This window comes from Procambarus clarkii, chromosome 24, assembly GCF_040958095.1.
Source record: "Procambarus clarkii isolate CNS0578487 chromosome 24, FALCON_Pclarkii_2.0, whole genome shotgun sequence".
Lineage (NCBI taxonomy): Eukaryota > Metazoa > Arthropoda > Malacostraca > Decapoda > Cambaridae > Procambarus > Procambarus clarkii.
Window position 1 is genome coordinate 33,961,929 of NC_091173.1, and position 13,931 is coordinate 33,975,859.

General features: G+C 36.7%; 1 long non-coding RNA gene across 1 annotated transcript; it reads right to left on the reverse strand.

Moving 5' to 3' along the window:
* Positions 1-1,085: 1,085 nt before the first annotated feature.
* LOC138368120 (uncharacterized) lies at positions 1,086-9,748 on the reverse strand. The gene is made up of 3 exons (XR_011229489.1): positions 9,602-9,748; positions 5,839-5,955; positions 1,086-1,390 (listed from the first exon to the last, which is right to left on the reverse strand). It is a non-coding gene; the product is annotated as an uncharacterized lncRNA (long non-coding RNA).
* Positions 9,749-13,931: the final 4,183 nt, after the last annotated feature.

Below are 13,931 nucleotides of genomic sequence, written 5' to 3' on the forward strand. Positions count from 1 at the left end.
TAGTTTGCTGTCCTCCGTCCTTTAACAAATCCATTGACCCCTCCCCTAACCTGCCTATTTTGTGCAATAGTCGGTTTAGGATGATCCTTTCAAGCATCTTCCAAGTGCATTACATGAGACTGATAGGTCTATAATTGCCAGGGTCATTGGGTTTCGGTATTGGGACCATTATTGCATGTTTCCATTGTGTGAGCAACACTCCACATAGGAATGACTTGTTAAACAGGTGGAGTAGTGGATTGCCAGACACTTCACACAGTGCATTGAGTATGTCGGTGACGCCATCTTCACCAGGTGCTGTACTTTTACCCTTTTCATAGCCCCCTTTACTTCCTTGGCTGTAATTGGTTCCCCATACTCGTCATCACTAGATTGTGCTCTTTTTATCCTAATCCTTCTGTCATTATGTCGGAGGAGCTGTTCCCTGCTTACTTCTGCAGGGAGGGAGGAGGATGATGCTGCATCACTCCACTTGTGAATTAGTTCTTCAGCCTTACCCTGGGGGTCGTTGTGAGCCGCAGGCCGGGCTCTGCTCCCTTTAGCTACCTTAATTTTTGCCCACACTTGTCTTGCAGACGTTTCTCTTCCAATAGAGCTAGTGAACTCTAGTCATTGTCTTTCCCTTTGTAACTCATCTGCAATGTATGTACCTTTACCTGACTAAAAAATCTAATCTAAATCTATATCTAATCTATATGCTTAGATATATGCAAATGAGAGAGTAATAGAGCGAAACCTTTAAAATACTGAACAATTTGGAGGATATTGATTCATACAATTTCTTCAAAAGGTCAGATGTAACACGAACAAGGAGCAAAGGTTTCAAGCTCAACAAGCCACTGTGTAGGAGTGACAACAAATGCTTTTTAACCCATACGATTATGATCATGGCAATAAGGTTTCTAAAACAGTAGGCATTCTTCCAAAGCCAGACACTGTACTATGTTCCTCGCCCTAACCTAGTCACTCAGTATTATTCACTCATTTATCTATGTCTTGTCTATTTATGTCTTAAAGGTTACAAGACGTACATTAGTCAATACAATTGGTGCTTAAAATGTTAAGGATCTCTTGTGAAACACGGGTATTAATAAAAAAATTTATTATGTAAAATAAATAAAAAAGGCCCAAGGGCCATGAAGTAACAAGAATGCAAGGCCGGCACAAGCTGGCGTAAGTAGAGAAGACGGAAGATTCTTCATATTAAAAGACCCTGCTTCTCCAAGATGGCAGTCACACCCTGCTTGCCCTGGACAATCACCATATGGAGGACTGTTTACTGTGAAGGGAAGTCCACAAATGCAATGCCAGCATGAGTCAGTCTTGAAGGGTAAACGATGATGGCACCCTCACAGTAACACAAAAGCCGAGCAAGCCCAGTGAGGAAGACCTGTTGATGGGAAGGAGGAGAATCATTAGTCACAACAAAATCCACATAGAAACAAAGGAGAGAAAAAAAATAAAGTGGATGTCTTCTTTTTGTATAGACATAATAAATATTGCCATTTGGCTATGTATTTATATGATATATAATAGAATACAGCATAAAACAAAATAAGAAGGGTGATAGGAGAAGAAAAGATTAGTGTTCAGTGAGAATCCACAAGGTCTTCTCTGAATACTCTATTTTCTTCAAGGCTGTGGGTCCCTACAATTGCACCAGAGGTGGTACACACCCCTATTATTATTTAAACAGGTGAGTACACACACGGTGTTAGCAAACTTAGCCTCCAAACACACACACACACACACATGGTATCAGCAAACTTAGCCTCCAAATACACACATGGTATCATCAAGCTTAGCCTCTAAACACACACACACACATGGTATCAGCAAACTTAGCCTCCAAACACACACACACACATGGTATCAGCAAGCTTAGCCTCCAAATACACACATGGTATCATCAAGCTTAGCCTCTAAACACACACACACACACACATAAACGGTATCAGCAAGCTTAGCCTCCAAACACACACACACACACACACACACACATACATGGTATCAGCAAGCTTAGCCTCCAAACACACACACACACATACATGGTATCAGCAAGCTTAGCCTCCAAACACACACACACATGGTATCAGCAAGCTTAGCCTCCAAATACACACATGGTATCATCAAGCTTAGCCTCTAAACACACACACACACATGGTATCAGCAAGCATAGCCTCTAAACACACACACACACATGGTATCAGCAAGCTTAGCCTCTAAACACACACACATACATGGTATCAGCAAGCTTAGCCTCCAAACACACACACACATGGTATCAGCAAGCTTAGCCTCCAAATACACACATGGTATCATCAAGCTTAGCCTCTAAACACACACACACACATGGTATCAGCAAGCTTAGCCTCCAAACACACACACACATATGGTATCAGCAAACTTAGCCTCCAAATACACACATGGTATCATCAAGCTTAGCCTCTAAACACACACACACACATGGTATCAGCAAGCTTAGCCTCCAAACACACACACACACATGGTATCAGCAAGCTTAGCCTCCAAACACACACACACACACACATGGTATCAGCAAGCTTAGCCTCCAAACACACACACACACATGGTATCAGCAAGCTTAGCCTCCAAACACACACACACAGAAAATGGGGACATTGAAACAGTTGATAAACTTGATTTCAAGAGAGAGAGGTCACTATGGGGAACTTCAAATTTTTTTTAATAAGTAATTAGGCAGACTTGTTGCTAGACAGGGAAGTAAATTAAATGTATGCCAAATTTTGCAAAATATACAATGAAGGCACACAAACATTCATACCAAAACAGAGATGCAGGGCCAGAAAACAGGATTGGTTCAACAGAAATTGAGAGAGGGCCACAGACCAAAAGACACAAAAATGGAATGAAAGACATTGAAAAACTACAAGCAGATGTCAACAAAGTTTTCGATTGGGCAGCAGAAAATAACATGATGTTTAACAGTGATAAATTTCAGGTACTCAGGTACGGCAAAAATGAGGATCTGAAACATAATACAGGGTGCAAAACACAATCGAATCTTCCCATAGTAGAAAAACAGCATGTCAAGGATTTGGGAATAATGATGTCCGACGATCTAACGTTTAGGGAGCATAACCAAGCAAATATTGCGTCGGCCAGAAAAATGATCGGATGGATTATGAGAACTTTCAAATCCAGGGATCCCATCACAATGGTTGTACTCTTCAAGTCACTTATGTTGTCCTGTCTCGAGTACTGCTCAGTATTCACTTTCCCCTTCAGAGCACGGTTGCACGGTTGTTCCTGCCGGAACAACCGTGGACATCTTCAGGAGAAAACTGGACTGTTTTCTAAGAGAAGTTCCGGATCAGCCGGGATGTTGTGGGTATGTGGCCCTGCGGGCCGCTCCAAGCAACAGCCTGGTGGACCAAACTCTCACAAGTCGAGCCTGGCCTCGGGCCGGGCTTGGGGGGTAGAAGAGCAGAACCCCATCAAGCAGGTATCAAAATAGAAAGAAGCCAAACCCCCAATCATACCAGCGATACAAAGATGCGAGAAACAACTATACAGCAGTAAGGGAAGAGGCAGAAAGAAATTTTTAAAAAGGGATAATGGATAAATGTAAAACAGAACTGGGCCTATTCTACAAATTCATAAACAACAAATTGCAGGTAAAGGATAATATCCAGAGGTTGAAAATAGGAAACAGATTCACAGAAAATGATAATGCAATGTCTGAAACATTAAACGAAAAGTTCCAAAGTGTGTTTATACAAAATGAAATCTTAAGAGAACCAGACACAATAAGAATTTCTGAGAACATCATAGAGCGTATAGAGGTGTCTAGAGATGAAGTGGAAAATATGCTAAAGTAGCTAAGTAAGAACAAAGCAGTTGGTCCAGATGGAGTTTCACCATGGGTTCTGAGAGAATGTGCATCTGAGCTCAGCCTTCCACTTCACCTGATCTTTCAGGCATCCCTGTGTACAGGAGTCATAGCAAACATGTGGAAAAAGGCTAACATAGTTCCAATCTACAAAAGTGGCAACAGGGAAGACCCCACCTCTCTCAGTTATAGACCTGAATCATTGACAAGTGTAACAGTGAAAGGATTGAAAACAAAAAAAAAAAATAATAAAAACTAAATGGGTAGAACACCTTGAGAGAAATTATATAATATCACACAGACAGTATTGTTTTCGATCTGGAAGATCCTGTGTATCGAATTTACTCAGTTTCTATGATTGAGCCACAGAGATTTTAAAGGAAAAAGGTAGTTGGGTCGACTGCATCTATCTAGACATAAAAAAGGCTTTCGACAGAGTTCCACATAAGAGGTTGTTCTGGAAACTAGAAAATTTTGGATGGGTGACAGGTAAGCTTCTAACATGGATGAAAAATTTTCTGACTGATAGAAAAATGAGGGCAGTAATCAGAGGCAATCGGACTGGAGAAGTGTCACAAGTGGAGTACCACAGTACATGCACCAGAAATGTTCATTGTCTACATAAATGATCTACCAGTTGGAATACAGAATTATATAAACATGTTTGCTGATGATGCTAAGATAATGGGATGGATAAGAAATTTAGATGATTGTCATGCCCTTCAAGAAGACCTGGACAAAATAAGTATATGGAGCACCACTTGGCAAATGAAATTTAATGTGAATAAATGCCATGTTATGGAATGTGGAATAGAACATAGATCCTACACAACCTACAAATTATGTGAGAAATCTTTATATAATTCTGATAAAAGAAAGAGGTCTAGGGTTGATTCTAGATAGAAAACTATCACTTGAGGCCCACATAAAGAACGTTGTGTGAGGAGCCTATGCCACGCTTTCTAACTTCAGAATTTTGTTTAAATACATGGATGGCGAAATACTAAAGAAATTGTTCACGAGTTTTGTTCGGCCAAGGCTAGAATATGCAGCGGTTGTGTGGTGCCCATATCTTAAGAAGCACATCAACAAACTGGAAAAGGTGCAAAGACATGCTACTAAGTGGCTCCCAGAACTAAAGGGCAAGAGCTATGTGGAGAGGTCAGAGGCATTAAATATGCCAAAACTAGAAGACAACAAAAAGAGGTGATAAAATCACTATGTACAAAATAGTAACAGGAATTGATAAAATCAATAGGGAAGATTTCCCGAGACCTGGAACTTCAAGAACAAAAGGTCATAGATTTAAACTAACTAAACAAAGATGCCAAAGGAATATAAAAAAATTTCCTTTCGCATACAGAGTGGTACACGGTTGGAACAAGTTAAGTGAGAAGGTGGTGGCGGCCATGACCATCAGTAGTTTCAAAGCATTATGTGACAAAGAATGCTGGGTAGACGGGACACCACGAGCGTAGCTCTAATCCTGTAACTACACTTAGGTAACTACATTTGGTGTCAGCAAGCTTACCGTCGAAACACAGACAAACAGCCTGCCTATTATTCAAGGCCTTCTCTGAGTACTCTCTATTTTCTTCTCTGAGGCTATGGGTCCCTAATCTTGCACCAGAGGTGGTACAACTTTTAAGTTTTTAACTACTGCACAGAGCACCTGATTTTGGCAAAGACTTCTTAGTGCAATTGTCAAGGACATAGTTCTGGTATCTTTTTGTTTATAAATATTCAGGTATAGTTAATGTCAAAATGTTTCAAAACTCAACAATTTATATTTCAAAACAAAAAAAGTAATGAAAACATTACAAAACATTAAAATATAGCCTAATTAATTAATTAATAAAATAGCACAACTCTCAGAATGTCTAAAGGTGCTTTGAGCAATGAAGTAGTTAATTTTATATATATAATATTATATATATAATATTATATATATAATATATATTTACCTGTGACTACTGCTTAGCAAAAATTTGATCTCTGTGAAAATTGGTCTCGTCATTGCTAGGAGATATTTTAAGACCATGATTTGCTGTGGATGGCACTGTAGTCTTCAAGTCATCAATCTAAAAATAGAGGTAATCTTTTAAAATGTAAATTTTGTATAAAAAAAATGCAAAAATAAATTGCAAGAATAATATGAAGTTATTATACAATTTTTTTTAATTATTTAAATATTTGTGAGACATTATTAAGAAATGTATGAAGTACAGATTCTCTAAGACCTGATATGTATCTGCTTATGTTCCACCACATTACATTCAGGGCTGAAGAGAAAACACAGCCAGTAAGGTAATGATCACTTAGGATGGACTGGGATGCTACATGTAGGTGGGGGCTAAGCTGCGTGAGGCTAGGATGCCCAGCCTGCCTTGTCTAGGCTGGGCTGGGCTAGGCAACACTAGGAAGGAGTCAACAAATCTCTGGAGTGCCTTACTTTTCCTGATATCCTTAAAAAAGCAAGAATGATGCCATTTTATAAAGGAGGCGAGACAGCAGACATAAACAATTAGAGAAAAATATCAAATCTACTTATACTTTCAAAAATATTTGATTTTTTTTTTTACAAACATCTCTTCCTACTTTGTAAAATTCAACATGAATACAAACACACACACACATCCCTAGGAAGCAGCCCATAGCAGCTGTCTAACTCCCAGGTACTTATTTACTGTTAGGTGAACCAGATATAGAGAATAACCACAAAATCTTGTAAAGCTACTAGTACACGCAGCATTTCAGGCAGGATATATAATATTAATATATATATATATATATATATATATATATATATATATATATATATATATATATGTATATATATATATATATATATATATATATATATATATGTATATATATATATATATATATATATATATATATATATATATATATATATATATATATATATATATATATATATATATATATATAACTGAAAACTCACACCCCAGAAGTGACTCGAACCCATATGCTATGCCCAAGATTACCATCCGAGTGCCAGCGGGGAAGTGGGTCAAATAGCCTCGGCTATCACTTCCTTATGTCTGGTCGTGATGGTCAAGCGGATTAAGGCGTCCCTGTACATACCAGTTGCGTTGCTCCTGGCAGTATTAGGTTCGAGTCACTTCTGGGGTGTGAGTTTTCAGTTGCATATTGTCCTGGGGACCATTCAGGCTTGTTCGCATTTGTGTTCCTCACGTGTTGCCCCAAAAATGAGGTGATTTGATAAAATGCTATGCCCAAGATTACCATCTGAGTGCCAGCGGGGAAGTGGGTCAAATAGCCTCGGCTATCACTTCCTTATGTCTGGTCGTGATGGTCAAGCGGATTAAGGCGTCCCTGTACATACCAGTTGTGTTGCTCCTGGCAGTATGGGTTCGAGTCACTTCTGGGGTGTGAGTTTTCAGTTGCATATTGTCCTGGGGACCATTCAGGCTTGTTTGCATATATATATATATATATATATATATATATATATATATATATATATATATATATATATATATATATATATATATATATTATATATATATATATATATATATATATATATATATATATGAGTGTCAGACGATGGAGGAATGATTTTTTTTTATTTAATTTATATAAAAAATTATTCCTTCTGAAGATGTATTAATATATGAAAGTACTTAAGGAAATTCCTGTTTCAATTCTTCCTCCGTGGTCTGACACTGTCACATTTTTCATCAAGTGTTAATTTTTGTGATTTACACATACGTGGCATGTTTACACACACATTATTTATATTATATATATATATATATATATATATATATATATATATATATATATATATATATATATATATATATATATATATATATATATATATATGCAATTGACGATCACAAAACACTGATCATTTTATGCGGAAAATCCAGAGAAATATGAAATGAGGTGAACGTTTCGGCTTTGTTAAAGCCTTTGTCAACACCAGACTGACCTAACGCAACTGATCTAACTGATCCCGTGGTCAGTCTGGTGTTGACAAAGGCTTTAACAAAGCCGAAACGTTCACCTCATTGCATATTTCTCTGTGGATTTTCCGCATATATATATATATATATATATATATATATATATATATATATATATATATATATATATATATATATATATATATATATATATATATATATATATATGCGGAAAATCCACAGAGAAATATGCAATGAGGTGAACGTTTCGGCTTTGTTAAAGCCTTTGTCAACACCAGACTGACCACGGGATCAGTTAGATCAGTTGCGTTAGGTCAGTCTGGTGTTGACAAAGGCGTTAACAAAGCCGAAACGTTCACCTCATTTCATATTTCTCTGGATTTTCCGCATAAAATGATCAGTGTATGTCGTACCTAATAGCCAGAACGCACTTCTCAGCCTACTATGCAAGGCCCAATTTGCCTAATAAGCCAAGTTTTCCTGAATTAATATATTTTTCCTAATTATTTTCTTATGAAATGATAAAGGTACCCATTTCATTATGTATGAGGTCAATTTTTTTTTATTGGAGTTAAAATTTACGTAGATATATGACCGAACCTAACCAACCCTACCTAACCTAACCTAACCTATCTCTATCGGTTAGGTTAGGTTAGGTAGCAGAAAAAGTTTGGTTAGGTTAGGTTAGGTAGGTTAGGTAGTCGAAAAAACATTAATTAATGAAAACTTGGCTTATTAGGCAAATTGGGCCATGCATAGTTGGCTGAGAAGTGCGTTCTGGCTATTAGGTACGACATATATATATATATATATATATATATATATATATATATATATATATATATATATATATATATATATATATATATATATATATATATATATATATATATATATATATATATATATATATATATATATATATATATATATATATATGGAACCCTCAACCCTATAAGTGGAGGGTTCCTACATACTCAACCAGAGGTGGTACCCTCTATATATTAATAAAAAGGCAAGGCTACCTTCCTTGAGGCTACCTTGAGGTGCTTCCGGGGCTTAGTGTCCCCGCGGCCCGGTCGTCGACCAGGCCTCCTTAGGCTATGCTAAATCTTGGCAGGGATTGGCTTGGCTTAGCTGGTCAGGGCTTGGCTAGGGTAGGAAGGACTGGTCATGTTTAATAGCAAGGCAGGGTTAGGCTAGGCAAGACTAGGTAAGGGTATACTGGGATAGGCTTGGCTACGGTAGGCTAGGAAGAGGTAAACTAGGATAAGCAAGGCTGTGCAAGCACTATGCACAGCTAGAATGAACTATGCTAAGATGGTTTAAGCTGGGCTAGGTTAGGATAAGCTGAGTCATGCAGGGCCCCGATTGACCAGTGGAGTCTAATAGTCTAACCTTCTAGCTAGTTTGCTGACCTAAGAGTGTAAATGCCTAGCCCCTAACCTGAGATATATACAAGAGTTGTTACATTCTTGTACAGCCACTAGTACGAGTAGCGTTTCGGGCAGGTCCCTGGAATACGATCCCCGCCGCGAAGAATCGTTTTTTCATCCAAGTACACATTTTACTGTTGCGTTAAACAGAGGCTACAGTTTAGGATTTGCGCCCAGTAAATCCTCCCCGGCCAGGATACGAACCCATGACATAGCGCTCGCGGAACGCCAGGCGAGTGTCCTACCACACCACCTGCTGCAATATTATTATAAAAGAAATATTACTTATTATAATCGTAAATACTAAATACCTGTTGTGTTGATTTAGGGGCGACGACGATCGTGGGATCGGATGCGAGCCACAGGTGGCCTACACCATGCTTTCTAAGGCGTCCCTCTCATAACAAAAACAAATCCGTGCATTCATACACAAACAGAGATCCCGTGGTTATGCGAATACTTGCAATTCTTTTACTTAAAATAATAACAATTAGATTAATAATAATTAACATAATTTTTATTCAAGATTCACAAACATCATTAATACTATTTAAAAAAACAATTTATAAGACATCTAAAAACAGATATACAGACTTTGTGTGATATTTATTTCAACATTATATATTAATAGAATGTTGTAACTATTATTTTTAAATATTAGGTAGTTTCCAGCTACGTATATCGCATATAAACGTTGCAAAAAGATTTTAGACTGAATTAACACATTACACATTTATGGAGTAATTAACAACAAAACAATCTTTATTTTCATTGCAGAACATATATCAGAGCATACTAGTGACTCATACATTTAAAATAGTGTGATTTTTAAACAATTCGGTTGTAAACCCGCAGAACCGCCTACCCGCCAAAGACGTAACATAAGAAATGGTATATAATTCATTATTTTAAATTACATATATAATCATTAATAATTTTCGGCAGCTATCGAGGTTCTCCATAGGTAAATTCCTGTACTCTAACAAGATGCTACTTGCTGTTTAGCTGTTTAAATTCTTGGAAAATTGTAATGACCAGCGACATAAAATATAACAATGAAATAGTAGCTGGTAACTGTAGGTGAACGAAAAATTAAATTCCAAATTGATTAGATGTTTTTCTAAATATAAAGATCGACCTGAAGGAATTTTATGAATTATGGACTAATTAAACAAAAAAATAGGTAATTTTACTTGAAGAACAGATACCAGAGAATAGTTAGTGAGTACATTTATATTGTATAATGGGAGAAAGCCCCTGGTAGCCGCGAATTAAAATAACCACCTACATTAATTGATAACTAGGAAATAGTATCTGGAAACTTTATCTGAACGAAAACACAATACCAATTTGTTTAGATGTTTTTCTTAATATAAAGATCAACAGTAAGGAATCTTATTCATTATGGACAAATTAACAAAAAAAAAACGATAATTTTCATTGAGGACCATATATTAGAGCATACTTAGTCACTTATATATTAAAAGTATTGTGTATTTTGAACCATTGGGGTTGTAAACAAACAGAACGGCCTACCCGAAAAGTCGTAACATAAAATGTTGCATATGTCTGCTAATTTATTATTTGATAAATGATTATTATTAATTTACGACAACTATAGAGGTTTCCCATTAGTTAAATTACTGTAGTCTGACTAAATGCTACTACAAAACATATATAAATCCTGGGAAAGTCACAATGACCAGCGACATTAAAGCATAGAGGGTTAAATAGTAACAGGCAACTGGCGGCGAACGAAAAATTCATTTCCAAATTTATTAGATGTTTTCCTAAATATAAAGATCGATAGGCTGGAATTTTCTGGATTATGGCCTAATTAAGGCAAAAATATATATATTTTTACTTGAAGAACAAATATCAGAGCATAGTCAGTGAGTTATAGAATAATAAGAGTGTGGTATTTCATTGTATAACAAGAGATAGTCCATGGAAGCGAAAATAGACGTAGTTTTACACAAAATAACGTCCAAAAACAGCCGTAGAGTCAAACGGCAAATGTTGACGTTCTTTTTAAGAGGACAGGTTGATTGACAAGAGCTAAGTATATTGTGTTTGGCTAGAAAAGAGTAAAGCTGCTTGTAGATTAGCTTTTCGAATATTTTTGACAAGTTAGGCAGGATTGATATAGGTCTATAGTTGTTAACATCAGTGAGATCACCACATTTGTAGACAGGGGTTACTCTTGCTTTTTTTAGAATGTCAGGAAAGGTTTGGAGTTCAAGTGACTTGTTGAAGAGCAATGCAATAGCAGGGGCTAGAGATCTGGAGGCTTTTTTGTAAATTAAAGTTGGTATCTCCTCGAGGGCACTAGACTTGGTTTTAAGGGAAAGGATTATTTCATTGACATCAGTGGAACTAGTAGGCTTTAGGTACAGAGACTGTGGATAGTTACCTGTAAGATAGTCCTTAACATCAGTACAGGAAGATGGAATATCATTTGCAAGGGATGACCCAATGGAAGAGAAGAACCTATTGAACTCAATAGCAGAATCAGAGGCTGAAAGCTGACCAACGTTATTGGAAAGGAGTGTTGGTTTGTTATTTAAAATCTTCTTTGATCCCAATATTTGTGAAATTGTGCTCCAAGTTTTTTTAATGTTGCTCTTTATTTGGGTAAATTTATCTTCATAGTATTTAGTTTTGGCTCGTCTAATTATTTTAGATAGCAATAACGAGTAATTCTTTGAGAAATCTTTGGAGACTGTTCCTAGCCTATACTTCTTCTCAAGGTCGTGTTTTTTGTTAATGGATTTAAGTATTCCCTTTGTAAGCCAAGGATTGTTAAGTCTTTTGCTTGTGACTTGTTTTGTAAGCATAGGACAGTGGGTGTTATAATCTTGATAATAGCTCTTGTTATAGTTATATAGCTATATAGTCTTATATAGTATAGCTATATAGTTATAGTTATATAGTCTTGTTATAGTTATAGCTCTTGATAAAAATGAGTTCTCTGTTGGGTTGTTTGTGGACCTGCGTAAAGCTTTTGACACTGTCAACCACCAAAACCTTCTTCTTAAATTACATCATTATGGAGTCAGAGGACACTCCCTACAATACCTCAAATCCTACCTTACTGACAGGCTCCAATATGTTTCTGTGAATAATACAATTTCTCCCACCCTACCCATCAACATTGGTGTTCCCCAGGGCAGCATACTTGGCCCTCTCCTCTTTCTCATCTACATTAATGACCTTCCAAATGCCTCCCAACACCTCAAACCAATTCTATTTGCTGATGACACAACCTTCATTTACTCCAGTCCTGATCCCCTTGCTCTAAATGCCACAGTAAATACTGAGCTAAATAAAGTCCATCTGTGGCTAACTGCCAACAAACTCACCCTTAACATTGACAAAACCTTTTATATTCTGTTTGGCAATAAATCCTCTAATCAAATAAATCTCAAAATAAACAATACCCAAATTTGTAACAAATTAGATGGCAAATTCCTTGGCATTCTCATTGACCACAAGCTTAATTTCCAGGGACACATTCTAAACATATCAAAAAAAGTTTCAAAAACTGTGGGCATTCTTTCTAAGATCAGATATTATGTACCACGCCCTGCCCTGGTGACTCTCTATTACTCCCTTATCTATCCATATCTCAACTATGGTATTTGTGCTTGGGGCTCTACTACCCAAAATCACTTACGTCCTCTAATTACTCAACACAAAGCTGCTATTAGGACAATATCCAATTCTGGCCCCAGACATCACTCGGTACCCCTACTTAAATCTCTGAATATGTTAGACATTAAGTCACTGCACATTCTCTCATGTGTATTATACATATATAAAACGCTAAACTATAATGCCAATCCTGATCTCAAAAGCTTCATAGAAGGTTGTATCAGAACCCATGAGCATCACACCAGAAATAAATACAGTTTTGATATTCCTAGAGTACGACTTAATCAAACTAGAAATGCTCTACAAATCAAGGGGCCCAGAATGTGGAATGACCTTCCCAACCATGTTAAAGACTGTACCTCTCTCAACCAGTTTAAGTTAAAAGCGAAGCTATACCTAATAAATTCCCTGTAACCTACCTTACCCTTCTATTGTTAACCAATGTCTGTTTTTTTCTTTAAAGAGCGCTGTTTGTCGACATAGTTGTATTTGTGCTGCTTTTTCATCTATGTTTTCATTCTACTCATTATGCTCAATTAGTATTAAGCTTGTCATTTAAGTTTATCATGCCCGAAACGCTTTGCGTAATAGTGGCTTTAGGCATTGTCTGTACTAGCTATACCTATAAGTTAAACAATCCCTGTAAATATTTATTGTATGTATGTACCTTACCTAAATAAAATTGTATTGTATTGTATTGTATTGTATTATTAAGTCACTGCACATTCTCTCATGTGTATTATACATATATAATATTCTCTTGTGTCAACTACATTTACAAAACCCTGTTCTTAAATGCAAACCATGCTCTGAAACTCTCCCTGGACAGATGTAATAGGACCCATTATCACCACACCAGAAATAAATATCTCTTTGATATCCCCAGGGTCAAACTTAATCTGTGTAAACACTCTATGCAAATTAAGGGACCTAGTCTATGGAACTCACTCCCTAGTGAATTGAAAAACTGTAAAACTTTTGCCTTAT